Genomic DNA, 22,542 nt, shown 5'->3' on the forward strand with positions numbered 1-22,542 from the left:
TTTATTTTTTAATGATGTGAACATATGATAAGGTTTTGTGACTGGGTCAGGCACTAGCTTGGATCAAGTGGGATTCATCCAGGTCTGTCCTCACTTATGAGTAGCAGACTGTGAAGAAATCTGATAAAATGAATAATGGCAAAGCAGATGGTAGTTCTGAGGTAATTGCAAAAATGTTGGAAGTCATAGGTGATGCAGCTATCAGGATGATTTCTGACTTAATTAATGCAACTGTGAAGAAGGACTTAGTGTTGGAAGGCAGGCTGAAGACTGTGACTGAATGCATAAAAAGGGAAGGGAGATGCACTGTTCTTTGGGTCAGAAATTGATAAACCACCTAATGAAAGATGCTGAGAGCAATTGCTGTGTAACAACCAGGAAGTTGCAGAAGTCTTATGGAAAAAGAAAGAATTCTACTTAGTTTTTGTAAGTTTGGAGAAGGCATTTGTGAAGATATCGAGAGAGAGCAGTGAGAAAGTTAGGAATACATGAGTGAGTGTTACAGGTGGTAGGAAATGTACTACTGTTTGCAAATGTAAGAGAGTGGGTGGAGGAGAGAGTGAACTGTGGTTCCCCTTCTCTTTAATTTGATGCAGGAAGTACTGTACTGTCATGAGATTTTAGGTCTGCATCATTGTGGAAGAAGGGAGAAAAAGTGAGCAGATGGAGAGAACACTTTAAGGAACTGTTAAACATAGAGAATGAGAGAGTTATGAGAATATAAGTGGCTGGGTAATGGCTGGGAGAAAGAGGGAGATGAGAAGGGAGGAACAGGTCACCAGAATGTAAGTAGTGGAAGTGATGAAGAAGTCAAAATGGGGAAAGCCCTAGGTATTGATGGAGTGTTAGGTGAAGTACTGAAACACAGGGGAGAGATATTAATAGCTGTAGAATGGAAGATGTGAAGATTGGCCTGGGAGGACAGTAGAGTTCCAGAGGATTGGAAGTCATGTTTAATTATTCTCCTGTACAAAGGAAAAGGTGGGGGGAAGTGTGTTGTAATCATAGGGGCATTTGTCTTCATAGTGTATCTTACCGTATCTAATGCGGTAAAGAGAGAGAGAGAGAGAAAGTGTAAGAGAGAGAGAGGGGCACAAGGATGCTGACACGGTGTTTATATTTATGTATGGTCGCATAAGCATAACATCCATTAGCCTAGCTGTAATGAACACCAGGCCTTAGAATAGACGCTATGGGCGAGTGTGGGGGCAGTGTGTGGGTAGTCAGGGACGAGTGAGGGACGAAGTGACGTCGATCCTTGGATTTACTAGACGGAGACTCCAAAAGGGGGGAGTTCAAGCGATGTGCGACTCCACATCCATCTCGTGAAAGTGTTACTGGTGTGAGAATATTACGCCCATTGAGGGACTAGTGTTGTGTACTTCACACCCCTACCCACACACTGATACTGTAAGACGAGAATTGGACCTGCCACAAGTGAGTTGCCCTTGCTTACTTTAAGAACGCTTATTGATCTGTGCATGGTTGTCACGACATAATCCAATTATAAATGTAGGAAAGTAAGGATGCTAATTAAAGCGATATGTGTATACAAAGTAAACTTTGGTAAATTGTAACTATGTGTATGACCAAGTGTTATAACGATGATGAGTGATGCCATTATAGCATACTGAGATAGTAAAATTGCAATTCCAGGTATGACTGAATAAATAGTAGAGTCCAGCTAGGCGGGTTTCATTACCCCGTTTCCCCCTCCAAGAGTGCAGGCTGTTACAGTCATACTTGGGGTCTGTTGGTGGGGGGAGCGGGCCCGACCACGACGTACGACAGCGTTGGTGGTGTTAAAGTCTACGGAGGCGGCCTACCTACGATCGGCGACACCACTACTCAGGACATCTTGGGTTGTGAGTGGGTAGACTCCACAGGACCACGAGCGTTGATAAACAACTTTAATCAGATGATTGAAAGCCGGGAGCTGATACGTTACGTCTGGTGCATTGTGAAGAAAAATACATTAGTTTATGTGCTGGGTAGGAATTTATCACCCGTGTGCCAGACGATGTTGAATAATCGTGACATTAAATGTGAGAAATGTGAGTGTAATATTCAGGAGGTCGGTATTGATATAACGTTGCTTATATGCAATAAAGTTGTGAATTAAAACTAATTAGTGCACCTTGGATATTAAGAGTTGTGATTGGTACTGGGCTGTCGTAGAGAAGGTTCTGGTGTGCCACTGTACTTTAAAGCTAAGCTTAGTGCTCGCTGTCTGGCTGTTTGGAGTGTGATGGGATAAACGTTGCATTAACGAGAGTGTGACTAAGAGAGTTAAAAAAAAAAGGGGGGGGGGAAGAGGGGGCGGAACCTAACATACCGGGCGGAACCCAACCTAACACACCGGGCTGAACATACCAGGCGGAACATATCGGCATGGACAACCCAGAAGGAAAGGAACATGCGGAACATGACGTGCAGAACATAACCCATGGAACGGCTCAAAGCATAGTCGAGGAGGCTAGGGAAGCAACGGGGGGAGAGGAGTACGAGACGGAGGCTGCGGGGACGATGATAGAACAAAGAGAGGAGGAGAGAGCCGAATCTGGGCTGCAAGAATGCTTAGAGAAGTGGCCGGCAGTTGAAGGCAGACTGGCGAGGCACGTGAGAACATGTGCATGAGAGTCCTCCTGCCGACTCTGCAAACCCTGCAAGAACAGAACAAGGCGATCCATGATCGCTTGACACAGTTGGAGAACTTGATGGGAATGGAAGGGAGGAACGAGATGAGCTTGAGGCCACAGGTGCAGCCAGAGACTATAGCAGTACACGAAGGATCGGCAAAGAGGCCAAGATATAGTGATGGCACGGGAGACAAACAAATGTGGGAGACTAGGGGAACCCAGCAGGGGAAGCAGGAACAGATGCAAGAGACCGTGACTCTACATCAAGAAGAGTCAACAGTTAGCGGACAAGGGCCAGGGTGGCAGAAGTCAGGGAATCTGAAACTGACTAGATCAGGAACGGAAGAGCTGACATGCGCTGCCCCTATGGGCATGGAAATGATAGCTTCCGGCTTGAAGGAACTGATTGCAGTCATGAGGTTGCCACAGACCCAACTACCAACCTTCGAAGGGAATAGCCGGAGGGAGTATTGGGAGTTCATTCGTGCATTCGAACATCACATAGGGAGGACTGCATTCCCAGAGGAATATAAGCTGCAGACGCTCATGCAAGCATGTGCAGTGCCTGTCAGAAACACGCTACAAACATGCAACTATTTGGACCCAAGAGAGGGTTGTGAGAAGGCGATGGCCATATTGGAGGACCGATACAGAGACAGACATCAGTACGTCCGAGAGATTGTGGAAGGAATACATGAAGGTCCCATGATCAAAGGTGTGGATGAGGGTGGCCTTAGAAAATTCGCCGACAAGTTGGGGTCTTGTATTTTGAGTCTGAAGACCATCGGGAGATTGCAGGAGTTGGACACCGTTCGCTCAGTGGACGTGCTGTCGCGTCGGTTGCCTGAAAGGGCACTCGTGCGGTATGAGGACGAAACATGCCCACAACAAACGATACGGGTAATTATCCCAGCGTTAAATGGTTGAAAACCTTTATCCTGGAGGAAGCGAACAGAGTGTGTGTGAGGAGAACCAAGGAAAGGGGAGCAACCACCAAGCGATCCACCGAGGTTGGTGTTAGAAGGAATCCAGATGGGCGTGTGATCGGCTTGGCCACCATTGGTGATGACGAACCTGCGAGCGAGAGAGACATGTGTCGGCTGTGGGGGGGGTTTGCACACCCTGGTGGGTTGCAAGAAATTCTGTGCCATGAGAGTTGAAGAAAGGAGGGCCACGATCAGACAGCTCAAATACTGTTATGTTTGCTTGAATGATACCCACTTGGCAGCTGAGTGCCAGACCCCAATATGGTGTGACATAGAGGGTTGTACTGGGAAGCATTCACGATGGATGCACCCGACCGGCCCCGTTAGGCAAAGGCAGGAGTCCTGGTACCATTGGGAACCCAGGAAGGGAGACGGAGCAAAGCCACAGATGGAGGGTGAGAGGAAGCTGAGAGATGATCGTCGTCCATACACTCAGCAGGAGGAGGCGCATGGAAGCAAGCAGGGAGTACACCGCACAGAGCCAGAGAAGAGAAGTGCTTCCTGTGGACAGACTGACAAACGTGATGAGGCAAGCATGGAGGGAACACTTAAGAGGCCCAAGCTTGAAAGGGGCAAAGGCGGGAACGTATGACTCACCGCTACGGCAGGAACAATGCGGATAAATGGGCAGCTTCTCAAGGTGGCGTTCCCCATTATTGAAGTGAAGGCGGCTAGTAAAGGCTCGGATGCTGTAGTCCGGACAAGAGCACTTTTCGACTCTGGCAGCAATCGAACCTTCTGTACGACCCAGTTGGCAAGCAGGTTGGGGACACCATGGAGAACGTATGGGTAACACTAGACACTATAACTCAGGTGACGGTGCAGCGAACTGAGGAGATAGACTTAGTAGTTAGCAGCGGGCGTTCCCGTAAACCGAACCGGAAGATATCGCTGCATGGGGTGATTGTCACTCAGCAACTCCCTGCAACGCTGAAGGATTCAGTAGGCTCTGTACAGGACACGGCACGATGGAGTCATTTGGCAGGAATAGAGCCACTGAACACGTACGAAGGTGAGGTGCAACTATTGATTGGTCTTGATGCTTCGCAAGCATTGACGCCCTTGGAGGTCAGGGCAAGGAGCAGTGGAGAACCCTTTCCGATAAGGACGCTGCTGGGATGGACCGTCAGTGGACCTGTACGACCTTGTGCTGAGGTAAAAGACAGACCAGAGGAGGTAGGATGTGTGTCTGTAGTGGACAGCAATTCCCAGGAAACACGATTGGAGGAGCAAGTACGACAGTTTTGGGAACTGGATGCAAGTTACTTGAAGAAGGGAGATGGCCTGTCCGTTGAAGACAATAGGGTGATAAAATTGTGGTCGAGCATGGCGACAAAGGTGATGGGGCACTACTAGCTCCCCATACCATTCAGAGGAAATCCACCCAAGCTCCCAGACAACAAGTTAATGGCATTGAGGAGGTTAGAGGGCCTGAAGAAGAGGCTGCTCAGAGACCCGCCCTTATGCCAGCGCTACGCAGACTAAATGCAGCTGCTGCTAGATAAAGGCTATGCCGAATTGGTGCCTCGTAATGAACTTCACACAAGGCCTCGCGTGTCCTGGTATCTGCCACACCATCCGGTGTTAAACCCAAACAAGCCCGGAAAGGTGCGCATTGTATTTGACTGTGCAGCAGAATGTGGGTCGGTGTCTTTAAACGCCAGATGCTACAAGGGCCTGATCTAAATAACAAACTCCTGGGGGTACTCCCCTGGTTTTGCCAAGGGTCAGTGGCCCTCATGGCGGACATTGAGGCTATGTTTCACCAGGTCAAGGTAGCTCCGGAACACAGGGACACCCTACGATTTCTTTGGTGGCCAGAAGGGGATGTACAGCAGACTCCCCTGACATACCGGATGACGGTGCACCTTTTCGGTGGGGCCTGGAGTCCGTCATGTGCTTCATATGCTTTAAAACAAACCTGTCTAGATCACAGAGATGTATGTCCTGATAACATGGTGGATGCCCAGCGGAATTTTTATGTGGACAATCTGCTTATCTCAATGCAATCTGCTGACGAACGAATAAGGTTGGCAGAACAACTGTGACATGTCACCTTGCTGGGTGGCTTCAGACTCACCAAGTGGGCGAGCAACAGTAAGGAAGTATTCGAATCCATTCCCGAATCAGAGAGGCATAAGGAAGTAAAGGAGATCGACATAGAACGCAAGCCTCTTCCTGCGGAACGAGCACTTGGAGTAAGGTGTGACCTACAAGTAGAGAAGGATCAAATGGCAGTGGTTATCAAACGCTTTGAGCAAGGGGGGTCAGTTACAAGGAGGGATCTCTTGTGTGTAATCAGCTCAGTATATGATCCACTTGGATTCCTTGCGCCATTCCTCATTCGCACTAAGGTCATCTTCCAAGAGGAATGCAGGTGGAAGAAAGGGTGGGACGAGACTATATCTGACAGCAATGAGGTACAGTGGTGATGGTGGCTGGTAGAATTAACTCACCTGGCAGATTTCAGGATACCACGGTGCTGTGACCCAAGAAGTGCAAGGGGAATGTCATTTCAACTACATCACCTCTGTGATGCTTCGCAAGTGGCGTATGGAGTAGTATCATACCTGAGGATCTCTGATGGGACCGGAGATGTACACTGTGCCTTCGTCTACGGAAAGGCCAAGCTGGCCCCGCTAAAACAGCTGACTATACCCCGTCTGGAGTTATGTGCTGCCGCGTTGGCTGTCAAGGTTGACAAGACATTAAGGCATGAGCTTTCGGTCGACGCGGGAGGGTCCGTCTTCTGGACAAACAGTGTGATAGTACTACAGTATATATGTAACACACAGAGACGGTTTCACACGTTCGTAGCCAGTTGAGTGGCGGCCATACACGAACAATCAGAAATGACCCAATGGAGGCACATGGGTTCAATATTGAACCCAGCAGGTGACGCGACACGAGGACTAAGTTGCTACGAACTGAACTGAGGGTGTAGATGGATTGAAGGGCCCGACTTCCTCCGCCAAGAGAACAATCACTGGCCGCAAGAGCCCCGACTTATACTCGACCTGGGGACGGACTCAAAGGTAAAGGGGGATTCTACAACTATGGCAATGGGGGCTAAGCATGGAGAAGACCCGCTGGCGAGATTGTGGTCCAGATACTCGTCCTGGCACAGACTGCTGCGGGAGTTTCATGGATTAGAAGGTTTTTGTATTGGAGGCAAATGGGAGGACCAAGGCAAGTTGACAAATCAAGACTGAGGGTGAGTGAGCTCCGAGCGTCTCAAGCGTCGGTGTTGAGTTGTGTACACCGGGAATATTATGAACCCAAGATAAAGGACCTGAAGGAGCAGAGTGTGCTTAGGAAAATGAGCCCACTGTTCCCGGTGGAGCCGCACGTGGGGGAGGACGGACTCCTCTGTGCTGGTGGATGGTTGGAGAAAGCCCCCTTGACGACGGACAGCAAATACCCTGTGCTGTTGCCATGGGACCACCATGTCTCAGAGCTAATAGTAAGAGAAACCCATGAGAACAAGGCTGGGCACTCAGGAAGAGAACATACACTAGCAGTAATGCGCCAGGAGTTCTGGGTGCCCAAGGGACGAAGGCTGATTGACCGGGTGCTAAAAAGGTGTCTCGTTTGTCGCCGAGTCAATTGGGAGGAGTCACTGCAAAGACAAGTTAACCTTCCTGCCGACAAGGTATGCGTGGTGAAGGCACCGTTCACACACACTGGAGTGGACTGCATTGGACCATTCATCACAAAGCAGGGTAGGAAACGGGTGAAGCGGTGGGGTTGTCTGTTCACTTGCCTGAACTCAAGAGCCATACACCTGGAGATTCTTGATGGACTAGACGCTGATCCATTCTTCAATGCAATAACGCGCTTCTCGGCAAGGAGGGGTGTACCAGAACGTAATCGTTCCGACAATGGAACAAACTTAATTAGAGCAAATAAGGAGCTCCGGGCTGCAGCTCTCAGCTGGGAGAAGAATGACAAGGTCCACATTCACTGTTGAGGAAGGGAATTGAGTGGGAGTTCAACCCACTGCATGCATCATTCACGGGCGGTGTCTGGGAGCGACAGATCCGGACAGTCAGGAAGGTCTTGCAAGCAATAGTAGGCGTGCAAGTTGTGGACGATGAGCGACTCCACACATTCTTTTACGAAGTGGAGGAGATAATCAACGGAAGGCCCATCACCCCGACCTCGAAGCACTTACTCCACTGAATATTCTGCGCCCTAAGACTGTACCCCGCTGCCCGTTAGGAGGTAAGGCCGGAAGAGCCTGTAGGGGACATCTACCGGAAGAGTTGGAAGCATGCACAGTTTCTAGCGGACCAGTTCTGGAAGCGATGGTTGAAGGTGTACTTACCATCCTTACGACAACACCAGAATCATTTCAAGCGGTTGCGTAATTTCCAAGTGGGGGACCTGGTATTGGTGACGGATTGGAATGTACCCCATAATCACTGGATTCTGGGAAGACTGGTAGAGGTGAATCCCAGTGATGATGGCGTGGTGAGGCACATCAAGGTCAGGACATCCACACGCAAAACCCTAACACGCCCTGCAAACAAGCTGTGTCTGTTGGAAGGGAGCTGCGAGTGAAAGTGTATGTGGTATTGGTCGTAACTGACCAACGGGGGGAGTCTTACCGCATCTAACGCGGTAAGGAGAGAGAGAGAGACAGAGAGAGAGAGAGAGGCACAAGGATGCTGACACGGTGTTTATATGTATGTACGGTCGCATAAGCATAACATCCATTAGCCTAGCTATATGAACACCAGGCCTTAGAATAGATGCTATGGGCGAGTGTGGGGGCAGTGTGTGGGTAGTCAGGGACGAGTGAGGGACGAAGTGATGTCGATCCTTGGATTTACTACATGGAGACTCCAAAAGGGGGGAGTTCAAGCAATGTGCGACTCCACGTCCATCCTGTGAAAGTGTTACTGCTGTGAGAATATTACGCCCATTGAGGGACTAGTGTTGTGTACTTCACACCCCTACCCACACACTGATACTGTAAGACGAGAATTGGACCCGCCACAAGTGAGTTGCCCTTCCTTACTTTAACCCCTAAAATGCGGCTGTGGACAGCCGACCACCCTCCGTGTGGCGGGGTTGTATCGCGGTCTGAGTACCTGTAGGAAAATATTTGCCAAAAATCAGAGATTAACCCTAGAACATTATAATTTTTATGGCAGATAGTACTTACATTCAGCTTTCTCCAGAGACAGGTGTTGAGCCTTCGTGGACCACCCAAGGACTTGTGGAGACTTGCAAAGTTGGGTAACAAAATCTTCACTTTCACACGTCCAGTAACCCGGTTTCCCCTCTACCACAGCCTCAATCTGTCACAGTAAACTTTATACTACAACGTACAGGTAGTTTGGAATCCGTATTTGTACAATAAGCACTGAAAATAAGGCAAAAATCCCGTCTTCCCGTCACTCAACAAACATTTCCCTTTTCACTGCTAAAAACACGTATACTACATTATTTTCCATCATAGTACTTTCCAAAGGCTCTCATGTCACTATTACAGCCATAAAATTCACTGTCACTGCCAGTAATGTGAAGCGGGAATGATAAAGACCACCGCGGTGCGCTTTTATTCTGCCTTACGCCCGTCACTTTATTCTCGTTCCTGTCGGCCACTTGCACTTCATTTTTATCGCTCACTTTCACTCTCGCTGTCAGTTTAGTGCCTAATTCATCACTGTCACTGTTATTACTTATAAAAATAACATTTCCAACACACCAAACTGTCACTGTCATAACATAGAATAGAAATAAATGCTTAAAACTTCATACACTGGAGTGACTGTCACTGTCAATACTTATATTACTATGTACAATAATTTACACTGAAATCACTGTCACTGTCAGTGCTTTTACAACTACATACACTAATTTACACTCAACTGACTGTCACTGTCAGTACGTACAAGGAAACTAAGCACTAGTATGACTGTCACTCTCAGTATTATTTACAGATTTCCACCCTTATTTTCAATATCTACTTAGGCAGTGGTAGTCAAAGAAACGTGGGTAAGCGCACAGGGGAATTTTGCACTCTTTGCACTGCAAGGAGGTGCGTCTAAAAGTCCGTTCCTGCCAGTTGGTGTGGCTGCAAACATAGCACCTCCTGTGCTTTCCCCCTCTTGGCAGTGCTAGGCAGTGGCTCGAGGCGGTGTCGCTGAAGGTAGTCCTGGCACTGTAGGCGGTCTGGACGTGTTTGTGGGTGGCGCCTGGGACCTGATGGCAGTACCTGTCCAAAATGCTGAAGTAGCTGGTGAACACAAGTCTTTGAAAACCGCCTGAGAGAGTAATTAGCTGGCTTCCTGTTCTTGATCTTATACAGGATGAAGACGTTCAGCATACACATATCCAGCAAGTGCAAGAACACCTTCCTGTACCAGCGCCGGTTCCTCTTCAGGCAGTCAATCTCTCCGATCATCATGTCGGACTTGTCCACCAGCCGCATATTGACGTTGTAGTCAATTACAGCATCAGGCTTCATCACAGGCTCGCCAGTCCTTCTTTCGACCTTCCCTGTGGCTTGGATTTCCCCCTTGTGTACTGTGGTGAGCATATTGACGATCCTCTTGTCGTGCCACCGTATGGCCAGCATCTTGTCAGATTTCTTCAGGTGCACGTCTCCCCACTTAGATCTTGCAGCCTTGGGGAAGCCAGGGTAGTGTGCCCTGTTGCTCCTGACAGTGCCACAGGAGCTGACGCTGTGCTCTGAAAGGTACTTGGCGAGTTTCGGTGCTGTATAATAATTGTTGGTATACAGGACATGATTCCCGCCACAGTACTTTTCCAGAAGCACTTTCACCACAGAGCCAGAGAATCCAAGGGGGTCGGTCTTGTCCAAGTCCACATTGCTGGCGGTGTAGGTGACGAAGTCTAGGATGAACCCCGTCTCGCAGTCGCACAGCACGAAAAACTTTATTCCAAAGCGGTGGCGTTTGCTAGGAATATACTGCACGAACCGAAGACGGCCCGTGAACAAAACCAAGGACTCGTCGATAACTACTTTCTTGAAGGGCCGAAGGAACGTCGTAAACTTGTCCTTGATCAGGTTCAGGATTTCCCTCACTTTCCATAGGGGGTCAATCTGGGAAGGCTTATCGTTGTTAGCGAAGTGCAGGTACGTCATGAGTTGCCTGAAACGATCCCGAGTCATGTACTTGTTGAAGATGAGGGTGGGGCACAGGTCTTCAGCACTCCAGTACTCCTCGAGCTTGTGCTTCCAGGTATGTGGCATGAGAAGCATCAAGCCGATGAATACAAATAGTTTGCGGATCGTCACAGAAACCCATGCTGCCATCCGCGACGTGGATGGCGTGGCACCTTCACTGTCACGAACTGCTGCACATTGTCCTTCGTACCTGTTGGTCTCGATACAAATATGCTGCATTACCTCGTCATCCAGGAAGGCCAACAGGTAGTCCAAACATTCACCACCCTCGGGGACAGGGAAGTCAGCCTGGATCCCAGACCAGTAGAATCAAAGGGCAGATCCTCTGGTACAAAATCAGAGCCCTCAGACCACACAAAGGCGTCCAGAGTGCCCTGCCTAGGCTGGGAGTGGGTGGGTGCGTCGGAGGGTGAGGCAGGCCGTGTGACAGTGGGTGAGGCAGGCGGTGAGGCAGTGGGTGAGGCAGGCCATGTGGCAGTGGGTGAGGTAGGTCGCAAATGTGCGGTGGTGGTGGTGGTGGTGGGGAGAGTGGGAGAAGGTTCAAGGTCACTCACAGTAGGCTGGGTGGTGAGTTGCCTAGTGCGAGAAACCTTACCACTAATTTTACCACTACTAGCCACTTTCCTACTCATGCCAGCATGAACATGGGGCCTACGGAAACCTCTACGACTACCAGACTGCCTACTTCCCTTCCGAGGTGGTGAAGGAGACTCCGAAGACTCTGGAGAAATCACAGCAGACGATGAGGAAGAGATAATGGGGCTGGGGGAGCGAGGCGGTATGGTGGCGGCCTGACCTGAGTGTGGGGACGATGGCCGGCCTGCGGGGTACAATGACTGGGAACCAAGGTCACCACTTCGCTTCTTCTTTGCCCCCTTGCCATACGCCACTCTCTTCTGCTGTGGAGCCTTGCCTGACGAGGTACTAGGCACAGCAATGAGCTCTTCCTGCACCTCAGACTCATCACTGGACGATTATGTGTCTGATTCGGCAAGACTCGACCACACACCAACATCACTACCATAGTCCATAGAGGCTTTCATTAGTTCTCGGCCTATAGCCGACTCACTCAGGCCCTGAGCACTCCCTAGTAAGGGTTTAGAAGGGGTAGAAATCACAAAGCCCTTTTGCGGAGGGCTGGAAGGCACTGACTCGGAAGAGCCAGAATTCGCCATAATGTCACCTTGAAAGCCTGTGGTAAACTGACGCTAAACAGGGGAAAACCGCACGAAAAAAAGCTAGTGTGACAACTGGGGAAACAAGCGTTTCCAATTAGCATAAACTGCTTGTGAGAGGAGAGCGCAGATTGACATTTCTGAGCAGTCAGCGTGCTGCCATATATCACAGCCAGGCTGGCCGGGCCGTGGTGGTGGTGGTGGTGGTGGTGGGGGGGGGTGGAGAAAATGCGATACTTGGCAACAACGGAGGTCAGTAGTACAAATGTCAAGTATGCTAATTGTAGCTAAAGGGTGGTGGTACTGATAGACAATACCAGCTGGAACCTCCTTGCCCGCGTTTATTCAAAATTAACTCGAATCGCAAACGCGACGATCCGCCATTATGTCCTGTTGGGCGATCGTCGCAAAAGCGATGCTCCGCATTTAAAGGGTTAAGAATGCATATTGATCTGTGCGTGGTTGATGTCACGACATAATACAGTTATAAATGTAGGAAAGTAAGGATGCGAATTAAAGCGATATGTGTATATGAAGTAAACTTTGGTAAATTGTAATTATGTGTATGACCAAGTGTTATAACAGTGATGAGTGATGCCATTTTAGCATACTGAGATAGTAAAATTGCAATTCCAGGTATGACCGAATAAATAGTAGAGTCCAGCTAGGCGGGTTTCATTACCCTGTTTCCCCCTCCAAGAATGCAGGCGGTTACAGTGTAATAGGAAAAGTACATGGTAGGATATTTATTGACAGAGTTAGGGAAATAATGAGTTTAATTGGAGAAGAACAGGGAAGTTTTAGGAAGGGAAGGGGTTGTGTAGATCAGATATTCATCCTAAGGTCTTTAACCCCTAGGGTACGCAATTCCCCAGTCTCGACTGCCCCCCAGGACGCAAAAACAGGCCAATTTTTTGACTTCCTCAAAGGTTAAAAGTTTTATGCCCGATTTATAGAGCTTGAATTTACACACCTGAAAACGCAAACCCCACCCTCCTAGACCCAATAGTTACCGAGCTATAGCCCGTCAAAGTTTATAATAGTTACCCGTTGCGGCCCCAGCGAGAAAGAAAATACGCCGCTCGCACCTGTTTTCTTCACAACAATACGTACCAAAATCGCCAAAATCAATTTTTTTTGGTGTGTATAGATGTTATAAACCATTGTAATGTGCTTAGAAAAAAATAAAAGTGACAAACCCTCCAAATAAATGATAAATAAAAATTATCCTTCCCTCCTCTCCTTTCCTCATACCTCCAATCCCCTCCCTTCCCTTCCCTTCCCTTCGCCTAACCTCCCCTCTCCTTTCCCCTCCCCCCTTCCCTCTCCGCTGAGCTGTCAAATCTAGCAAGGGAAATTGGTCATAAACCCCACAATAAAAATATGATAAATAGTAAAAATTATCGTCCCCTTCTCTCCCCTCTTCAAACCTCCAATCCCCTCCCTCCCCTTCCCTTCCCTCCCCTCCTCTCTCCTCTCCTTCCCTCCCCTCCCCTTGCCTAACCTCCCCTCCCCCTTCCCCTCCCCACCGAGCTGTCAAATCAAGTTTTCGTTTTGTTTTGAAGGCTCCAACATGCTTCCATGCGTTGGCATAAAATAAAATGTTTTTTCAAGTGGGTTTCGACTAAAGACAGCGAAAATAATTGTGGTGTGCCTATCTGTATGCAGACACCAATAACTTACAGGTAATGATTCAAAAACACGTGCAATAAAGCGTAAAAAATACGCAAAATATTCGAGGCCGGGGAGGTGGTAGGGGGTGTGGGTGGGGTGTGGGGGGAGCTGGTAAGGCCAGGAGGGGGTGAATGGAGATGGATGGATGGCTTCCCCCAATTGACTGGAGAGGGGACATTGGGGGGGATCCACATGGGAGGGGGGGGATACATGAGGAGGGGGTGGGAGGGGTTGTTGTGGTGGTAAGAATGGTGGGAGGTAGGGTAGTAACAAGGTAGTGGAGTAGAGGGATGTGGCGAAAGGGAGGTGGGGGGTACACCCCCCACCGGCTTGTTACGGGCCTGGGTCCCACCTCCGGTGTGTCCAACACCTAGTTCTGATTGGTTAGAAGCCATCTACGTAACAGCTGGGGTGGAGCCAGCTGCCGCCAGTTTTTTGTGGATGATGTACGATTGGTGTTGCTCGTCCTCTTAAGAAATTGCGCAAAAAGCCCGCTCGATGAGATTAGTACTTGAGGGGTTAATGGAAAGGTTTCTAGAGAAGGGAGAGAAAGGGAAAGAAGTTGTATGTGGCCTTCATGGATTTGGAGAAAGCATTTGACAGAGTGGATAGACTGGGAATTTGGAATATATTACGTATACACGAAGTAAATAGGACGTTATTGAATCCTGTGAAGGGTATGTATGAGGGCGCTAAGGGTAATGTGCATGTGGATGATGAACTGAGTTAATTTTTCTGCCTGAATGTTAGATTGAAACAGGGATGTGTCATGTCTTTGTGGTTGTTCAGTCAGTACATAGATGGAGTTGTAAAAGAGATACAAGGTAGAGCAGTGGATGTTGAAGTGGCCCCAATGAGAGAGGGCTGTGTTTGGAATCTTCCTCTGTTGTTTGCACATGATACTGTATTGTCAAGTGAAGACAGAGGGGAACTGCAAGGCTTGGTGGATGAATTTGGGAGTGTGTGTAAGAAATGGAATCTAAAGTTGAATGTTGGGTAAGAATAAAGTTGTGGTCTTCAAGAGAAATGAAGTCACTGAAAGCACAGTGAAGTTGGATGAGGAGGAAATGGAAAATGTGAGTGCTTTTAAGTACTTTGGTAGTGTGATGAGTAAGGATGGAAGTTTAGAGGATGAAATGTTTGAAAGGGTGCAACAGGGAAAGAATGTTGTTGGTTCTTTGAAAGCAGTGATAAGGAATAGGGAAGTGAGCATGAAAATTAAAACGTCACTGCATGATGGTATTGTGATACCAACTCAAACATATGGAAGCAAAGCTTGGACCTTGTTGGAAGGACACAAGTCAAGAGTGAGAACAATGGAAATGAGTTACTTGAGAGGATCATGTGGGGTTACATGGAGAGAGAGACTGACAAATGAGGAAGTGAAGGAACATTGTGGTGTGGATGTGGATATGATAGAAAGTGTTAGAAGGAATACATTAAGGTGGTTTGGCCATGTGGAGAGGATGGAGAGTGAGAGACTGACAAGGAGAGGTTGTGTGTGTGAGGTCGAGGTGGGGAGAGGGAGGGGGAGACCGAGGATGAGATGGAGGGATTGAGTGGAGAGGTATATGGAAGAGGGGTGTGCGAGCTGGGGGGAGGGCAGCAGAGTGACAGGGGACAGTGCAATGTGGAGGTGATTTGTTTGTGGCCACCCCTTATGGAATTAAGGCATCTGGCAATAGATAGATAGATAGTTATGATGTTACTGAGGTGGACAGGTGCTTACTCATGGAGACTGGATGATGGCCTATTATTATATGCAGGAAAAAGATAGGTAGGAACTCCATCTTCTATGGTGTTTGTAGAGGGTGTGGAGTGAAAGGTAGACTGCAAGGTATAGCCAGTTTTGAGTCCCATATGACTTGGAGATCATACAGTTAAGGCAAGGCAAATTGTGACTCTTAAGTTAATTGGTGAGTTATGCTACCTGGGCAATATGCGTAGTGGGGAAGGTGTTACAGGAGCTACCAGTAAGCTACCAATTTAGAGAGTGTGTATCGTTATTGACAAGGATAAGGCTTTGTATGTATGTCTGAAAGGGAATCTTTACACTTCACGTATACAGTGTGATAAATGGGAGCAAAGTAAGGACAGCAAAAGAGGAAGATACTTGCACTGAAATGAGAATGGTAAGATGGTTGAGTAGTACCACACTTTGGGACAGAGCAGCATATACAGATTTAAATGGATGAGTGTGTAAGTAAAGTGAAGCACATGGGTAGGCTGAAGTAGGTTGGACGGATGGAGAGAAGATATAAGAGTAACTGGGTGCAGACTTCATTGAGGAAGGGACAGCTTCTACTGATTGACTGTGGAAATTGTGAGATAAGATCCTTAGGAGGAGCAGTGTTAAGGTACAGTGGGTAAAAAATGTATCTGTGTACATGGGGTCCGATGCCTACCGAAAACATTCGTTCATTACCAGCATCTCATTGTGTATGAACAATGTCTGTTTATATAAACAAACATTTGCTACATGTTTGCAAGAGATTATTGCTTTTTTGATGATATATGACACCTGCCAACATCAGGGCTACCAACGTGTGGTAAGTCAGACTCTATTATTTCCATGACCTTTGTTCTGTGGTCCCAGATGTTTCACACATATTGTGCACCGATACCTTTTTTACCCATAGTTCATAAGCTGGAATGATGCAAGACTGCAGTCATGAGGTTAAAAAAAAAGAAAAAAAATTGTCATTATCCAGACCTTTTCCCTCTTATGGATGAGGTAAGGTCGTGTCCATAAAGCTAGAAAAAAAAGCTAATGGAAGGAGAACCATCTAAAGACTGTACAGTTAAACGGGCCACATTTTCATTCACAGACCATTCAAGCCCCTGGAATCCTTACTCCACCTTACAGGCACACGTCTAGACATTTATACGCTTCATAGTCACAGTGTATCCTTAAATTGCACAGCTGATGTATTTGGGAATTTTACCATGTAAATCAAAACATGCAAATCACACCAAAGAAACTCAGGCTATGTGATGAATTACCTCTGCCAGTGAAGTTGCAGGAGGTTATATATTCACCTATGTTTCTCTGTTTGATTGTCCACACAATATGTCCAAAAGCTCTCAATGAATTTCAATGAAATTTTTTGGATGGGCCAAGAAAGAATTATTAAATTTTGGGGTGGATCCGGATCCAGATCCTCCAGTGGCTTTGACTGACATATGCACTCTCTGAGTGTGTTCTAGTTTGTATCTTGAAATCCCCAAATTTACCCAATCTTCCTTTTGACCCTCTTGGAAAATATTTACCACCATCTTATCATATCTGACATTCATTGTGGTACACATACAACCTGGAGGAACATCACTGGGCATAAAAAATGTTTAATTAGAGGGTACAAAGTGGTAAAAAAGTGGTGATCTCGTACCATGACAGGAAAGAGGAATGCTTTAGCATCAAGGAAGGGGCATCTTTTGATGGTGACTTGTCTGCCTAGAAGTAGTTGAAGAACTATTTTTATAGCATATAGGCAAAAACTAGATAGCATAAAGTAATGAAAAACATAAATGAAAGAAGAAAGTACATAGTTGGCAGTGATTTGAGAGAGACGAGTGGCAGGTGACAAGATGTAATGTGTGTATTTACCTCGTTGTAACAATCTACAGTATTCTTAGTGCCTGCTGCTGAACAAGTATTCACTGTGGATGATACAGTCTGTGATGGAATGGTTTATACAGGTACCTCTTGATTTACTGTAGTTTAACTTACTGTACACGTTTTTGAAATACAATAATACTGTGTAAAAAAAAAAAAACTTTTTGTGTACAATACATGTTTTTGTTAACGCGATTTAACCCCTACACCGCGGGCATGTTTACCGATGTTTTGCGTGTGCCGCGGGGTTATTCGGGCTCTGACAGACTCTCAAAAAATATTTGCCAAAAATCAGTTATTAGTCCTAGAATATTAAAATTATATATGCTTATGGCACATACCTTCAGCTTTCTCCTGGAATGTTTGTTGAACCTTCATCAGTTACCGTAGGACTTGTGGAGACCTCTGAAGTTGGGTAACGAAGTCTCCACTTTACACTTCCCGACAACCCGTAATATGATTACCACAGCCAGATATTAACACTATAAATACTACTCTATGATTTTCAAGTAGTTTGGGATCCATACTAAAAAAAAAAACCCACTGTGAAAGCAATGAAAATTACGAGCGTGTCTGACCGCCGCACTTGCGCTAATTCGCTCTTGGTACTCTGTCATTTATTATTCATAAAACCCCTCACACTTTATATTTCTATTACTATATAACACATATATATCTACAGTCTTTATCCATAAGTTTCCTTCAGTAGTATTAGTTTATTGTCACTGTAGGGATTCAATTTCTTTCAGTAAAATATGTAGCATTCACTTTCTCGTCCTGTGTACTGGCATTGAGAGTGAATGTCACTTTCATCTTCACTCTCATAACTCATAGTATTCAGACATGCTATAGTGAAACTTTCACTTTCATTACTCCTAGGGTATATACTCGTATTCTTATAATACTACTCATTTACATTTCTATTTACATTCTCTATTTTATTTACGTTATTTACATTTCTATTTTATTTACACTGTGTTATGCACTGTCACTTGAAGTAACTTATAAAACTATTTTCCATTGTTCACGTATATTTACATTCATTACTTTCACTTGCTGTTTACACATTATTTACACATTATTTACAATTCCACTTGCACTGTTTTACTCAATAGAAAGATCGTAGTCACTCTTTTATCAATTGTCAGCCCTTTACCTCTTTCCACATGAGGTTTAGTAGGGGGTAAAGGTCACAGGGCCCTTTGCATGGGGGTGAAAAAAGGCCCTGAAGTCAGCAAGAGGATGAGCCATACCTCCTCTTCGGAAGATGAGAGAGAACTGATAAAGGAGGGCTGGCCCGGGTTGAGGCCTACTTAGGGGTTATTCAGTACTACCAACGTAGCTCTTGAAACAGCTATGTATTTCACTGAAATGATTGGCAGGAAATCTAGACAATACATTATAAATTAGGTAGTTCCAGGTGAATGTAAATATCACTTAGGCTTCTCCCTTCCCTCCTTATATGTATATTTATTACGAAAATAGATTATATGGCATATTTCAAGGGGGAAAAAACAGCGAAAATTAGCGAACGAGTGCACGTGAGGTGTTGTCAGGTGATAATTAGCCAATTCCAGGTGTATGGCACTCTCACTTACCTTATTTCTTTCTTGTATATATTATTTGGTATAAGAATAGGGCATAGGGCTTATTTCAATGGATGAAATCAGTGAAAAATTCCAGGGAAGATTTACTTAGCGTAGCACGGCCGGGCAGGCGAGAGGATAGTGTAATGGAGGGGGGGTAGGGAGGGGAGTCAAGAACGGGGAGAAATGGCTAAATTGTCAACAATGGATGGGAGTACAGATGAGATTAGGAGTGCTGACTAGTGTTGGACATTGGCAGTACTGATAGATGATACAAGCCCCCACTTGGAAGCCCGGGTGAATTCAAAATAACACAGAATCACAAAAGCGATGCCCCGCGGTATGATCCCTTGCTCCCAAGCGTCACGAAAGTGACGCCCCGCGGTTAATGGGTTAAGAAAAAACAAAACTCGCGCCATGGGACAGTTCATTTTGCAGCCACCAGAAGTCTCACACTGTCAGTCAGAGCAAGAGATGGATTTGGACAAGTTGTTGTGATGTGAGCCGCCTGTGCCTCACTACTCTGTCTGTACAGTGTGTGTTCATAATTAATGTATTATTAAGGGAATGGATTATAATAGAACAATTTTATTTACCATATAGTACTCTAGAAAGTTCAAAGAGCCTAACTCCATCACTTAACATGTGTTCTTATGGGAAAATTATGTTTAAATTACACACAGTTCAAATTCCACGAGTTCATGTGGGACACAATACTCGCGTAAGTCTGAAATCGAGAGGTACCTGTACTAAACAAAGTTCATTTTTGATAATTAAAAATCATATTAACCTAACACATGAGTGCTGTTTTAGAATAATCTTATCGTATTGTTTATAAAGGCTCCAACATGCTTGCATATGTCAGCTTTGGTCGTCTAATCTTAGCTTTCCACGTTGCTTGATCTCTGGCAGCCTCCCTATGCAGTCCCTTATCCCTGAGGTCACACTCTGTGACCTTGTCCTAGGTCTTTTTCGGTCTTTCTCTCCTAACCCTACCCCAGATGTTCGCACTTCTCACTTTCCATACCTAACTGCCATCCTCCATCCTCTTCACATGGTGCCCTTCAGAAAATAGGCACTGACAGAATTTGCACATTGATAATATGTTAGGAACGTAACCCCATCAATAACGAGGGAGACCTGGCAGCATGTCTGCACAGGATCATCGTACACAGCCATCGCAAAAATCATATAACTACTGTACTTTTTGAGATCGTGAACCTGAAACTGGGTATAAGTTTTCATTGATCTCATACCTTTCGATCATGTACTGGGTTGTAATCATATGTGAAGATCGCCTGGTACTTCATGATCTACTTTGTCAAATGCTGCTGACAGACTGAGTAAAACCAGTAGAGAAGACATCCCATTACTGGTATTTGCCACCAGATCATTGTGTACCTTTGTCAAGGCAATTTCAGTTGAATGGTGCTTCTGAAGGCATACTGGATGAGGGGGATGACTATTTTCCTCTAGTATTGACAGCAATTGATCATGGATAGCCTGCTTAGTGGCCTTTGATAGAAATGACCAGTTGGATACTAGATGTTAGACATGTTCTGTACGTCAGGTCTGGTTTTCTTGAGAAGAGGCCATAACAGGACACATTTCTCAATTTGCAGAAAGCTGTCCTCAGAGAAGTATCATTATTTCAAATATAGATTCTGCTGCATGGACATAGATACCTAGCATGTACAGTGATCCCTTGGTTGTTGTGTATGCAGTAAACTCTGTCATCTCAGTATCTAGTCCTGTGCAATACTGTACCAGGTGCTGCTGTCTTGGCCCTGTGAAAGCAGCATCCGGCACCAAAACAGGACGTAACCAGCAGTTCTGTACAATATCTGGCATTGAGACACATCAGCCAGCTCATAGGCAGTAGCCAACCAGCACTGTATTACTGTACTGTATCATTATTTTATTGCATTTTATGCTTAATTTTTGTCTTTTACTCATTGGAAAGTTTTTAGGATAGAGGGTCGAGATGGATAGTAACACAGTATCCGGCTCGATTCCAAATATTGAGCCGATGGGGGAATACTGTGTGATATCCAACGTTTCACATTGTTCAGCGTAGGGCTTGGTTGAATTACAATGGGTAATTGAAGGTTTACTGTAATTGGTGCTGAACATTGCATGTGATATTGGAATTGCGCAATAGCACACACACACAACCTATGGGATTTATCCTAATTGGTCCCAGGCAGCCCAAGCTCAAACCCCAGTTTTCCCTTTTACAGCAGTTTAGACCCAATAAATACAGACATAATGGTATGTTCAGTGCCACAAACTCATAGGCATGGTTAGGGCAATGATGATAAGGACGCAGTAAGGGAGAATATTTAATCTTTTACGGGGTACACATACTTCATCTACCTCTCGACAAGCCACTATCCTTACCCCTAACTGTAGATTCATTGAGGCAAATGTACTGTTTAGTTTAAGCACTAACAAGACTAAGCAGTTAACTTCTTATCCTTAGATTTGTCTTCCATATTTTGCTGATTATTTTTATGGTAGGTGGGGGTGCCTGCCATCCACTCACTTGATGTGGTGCTGCTCTCAGGTGTCTGCCCTTTCCTCTCCTCCTTCCTCTTGTTATTCCTTCCTCTTGTGTCTTTCTTTACTTCATTCTTTCCTCTTCCTTCTTCCTACAGGTGACTTTACACTCCCTCTTCTGTATTTTTTTCCTTCATTCTTTCCTCTTCCTTCTGCTTATGAGTGGCTCTACACTGCGTGACAAGCCAAATGGTACAGGAAACCATTTACTAAGCTGGGTGGTAACCATTTAACCAGATTAAGGCGCCTGATGGCTTAGTGGGTAATTACGGTGCTCCAGTGGGATTGAGCTGGTGCAGGTTCATATCCAAGGGGTGGCTGGGGTTTATTGCTCATGTAATACCACTCAGGGATGAGTGAGGCTAGTTACTCTCATCTTAAACGTCAGGACCAGCGTGCCTAGCCCCAGGTTCCTACGCTTCTCATGGGGCAACACAAGATTAGATGAATGGATGGATGGATAAATGACCACCATAATGGTGGGAAAAGTGTTCGCAACCCACAACGGCTGAAGAGATGGACGCCATCTGGTGGTGGACCAAAGACAGACAGATGGCTACCGTATTTCCCTCCATAATTATACTTTTTCATTAAAAAAATTTTTGCTTGGAAAAAAGAAAGAAGAGACAAAGGTCATGGTTTGGGAAAGGCATGCAAGGTGAGACAACTGTTACAAAAGCCGCCAACAGTCAGAAGCAAGTAACTGATGGCCTTACTAATTATTACTGGTAGGTGGGGGCATTCACCATCTACGCACTCGATGTATTGCTGTTTTGGGCATATGCCCTTTCCTTTCATCCTTCCTTCCTTTTCTGTCATCCTTTCCTTCATTCTTTCCACTTCCTTTTACCAATAGGTGACTTTACACTCCCTCATCTGTCTTTCTTTCCTTCATTCTTCCCCCTTCATTCTGCCTGTAGGTGACTCAACATTGAGTGACAAGCCAAATGGTTTCTTGTACACCAGTAAACCATTTGCTATGCTGGGTGGTAACCATATAACCACATTATGGCACTTGGTAGTTTAGTGGGTAATTAAGGCACTCAGGTCAGATTGAACCTGTGTAGGTTTATATCCAAGGGATGGTTGGGGTTTATTGCTCACGTAATGCCACTCAGAGATGAGTGAGACTGGTCACTCTCATC

At 46.0% G+C, this 22,542-nt stretch overlaps 1 protein-coding gene across 1 annotated transcript in view; it reads left to right on the plus strand.

Annotated features, from left to right (window-relative positions):
• Positions 1-22,542, plus strand: part of melt (ventricular zone expressed PH domain-containing protein melted) — a 671,576-nt gene that overhangs the window by 140,518 nt on the left and 508,516 nt on the right. The gene's annotated exons all lie outside the window — the stretch shown is intronic.

The sequence above is a fragment of the Coenobita brevimanus genome, chromosome 23, assembly GCF_032717465.1.
Source record: "Coenobita brevimanus isolate Jiangsu-jjx chromosome 23, ASM3271746v2, whole genome shotgun sequence".
In the NCBI taxonomy this organism is placed as follows: domain Eukaryota; kingdom Metazoa; phylum Arthropoda; class Malacostraca; order Decapoda; family Coenobitidae; genus Coenobita; species Coenobita brevimanus.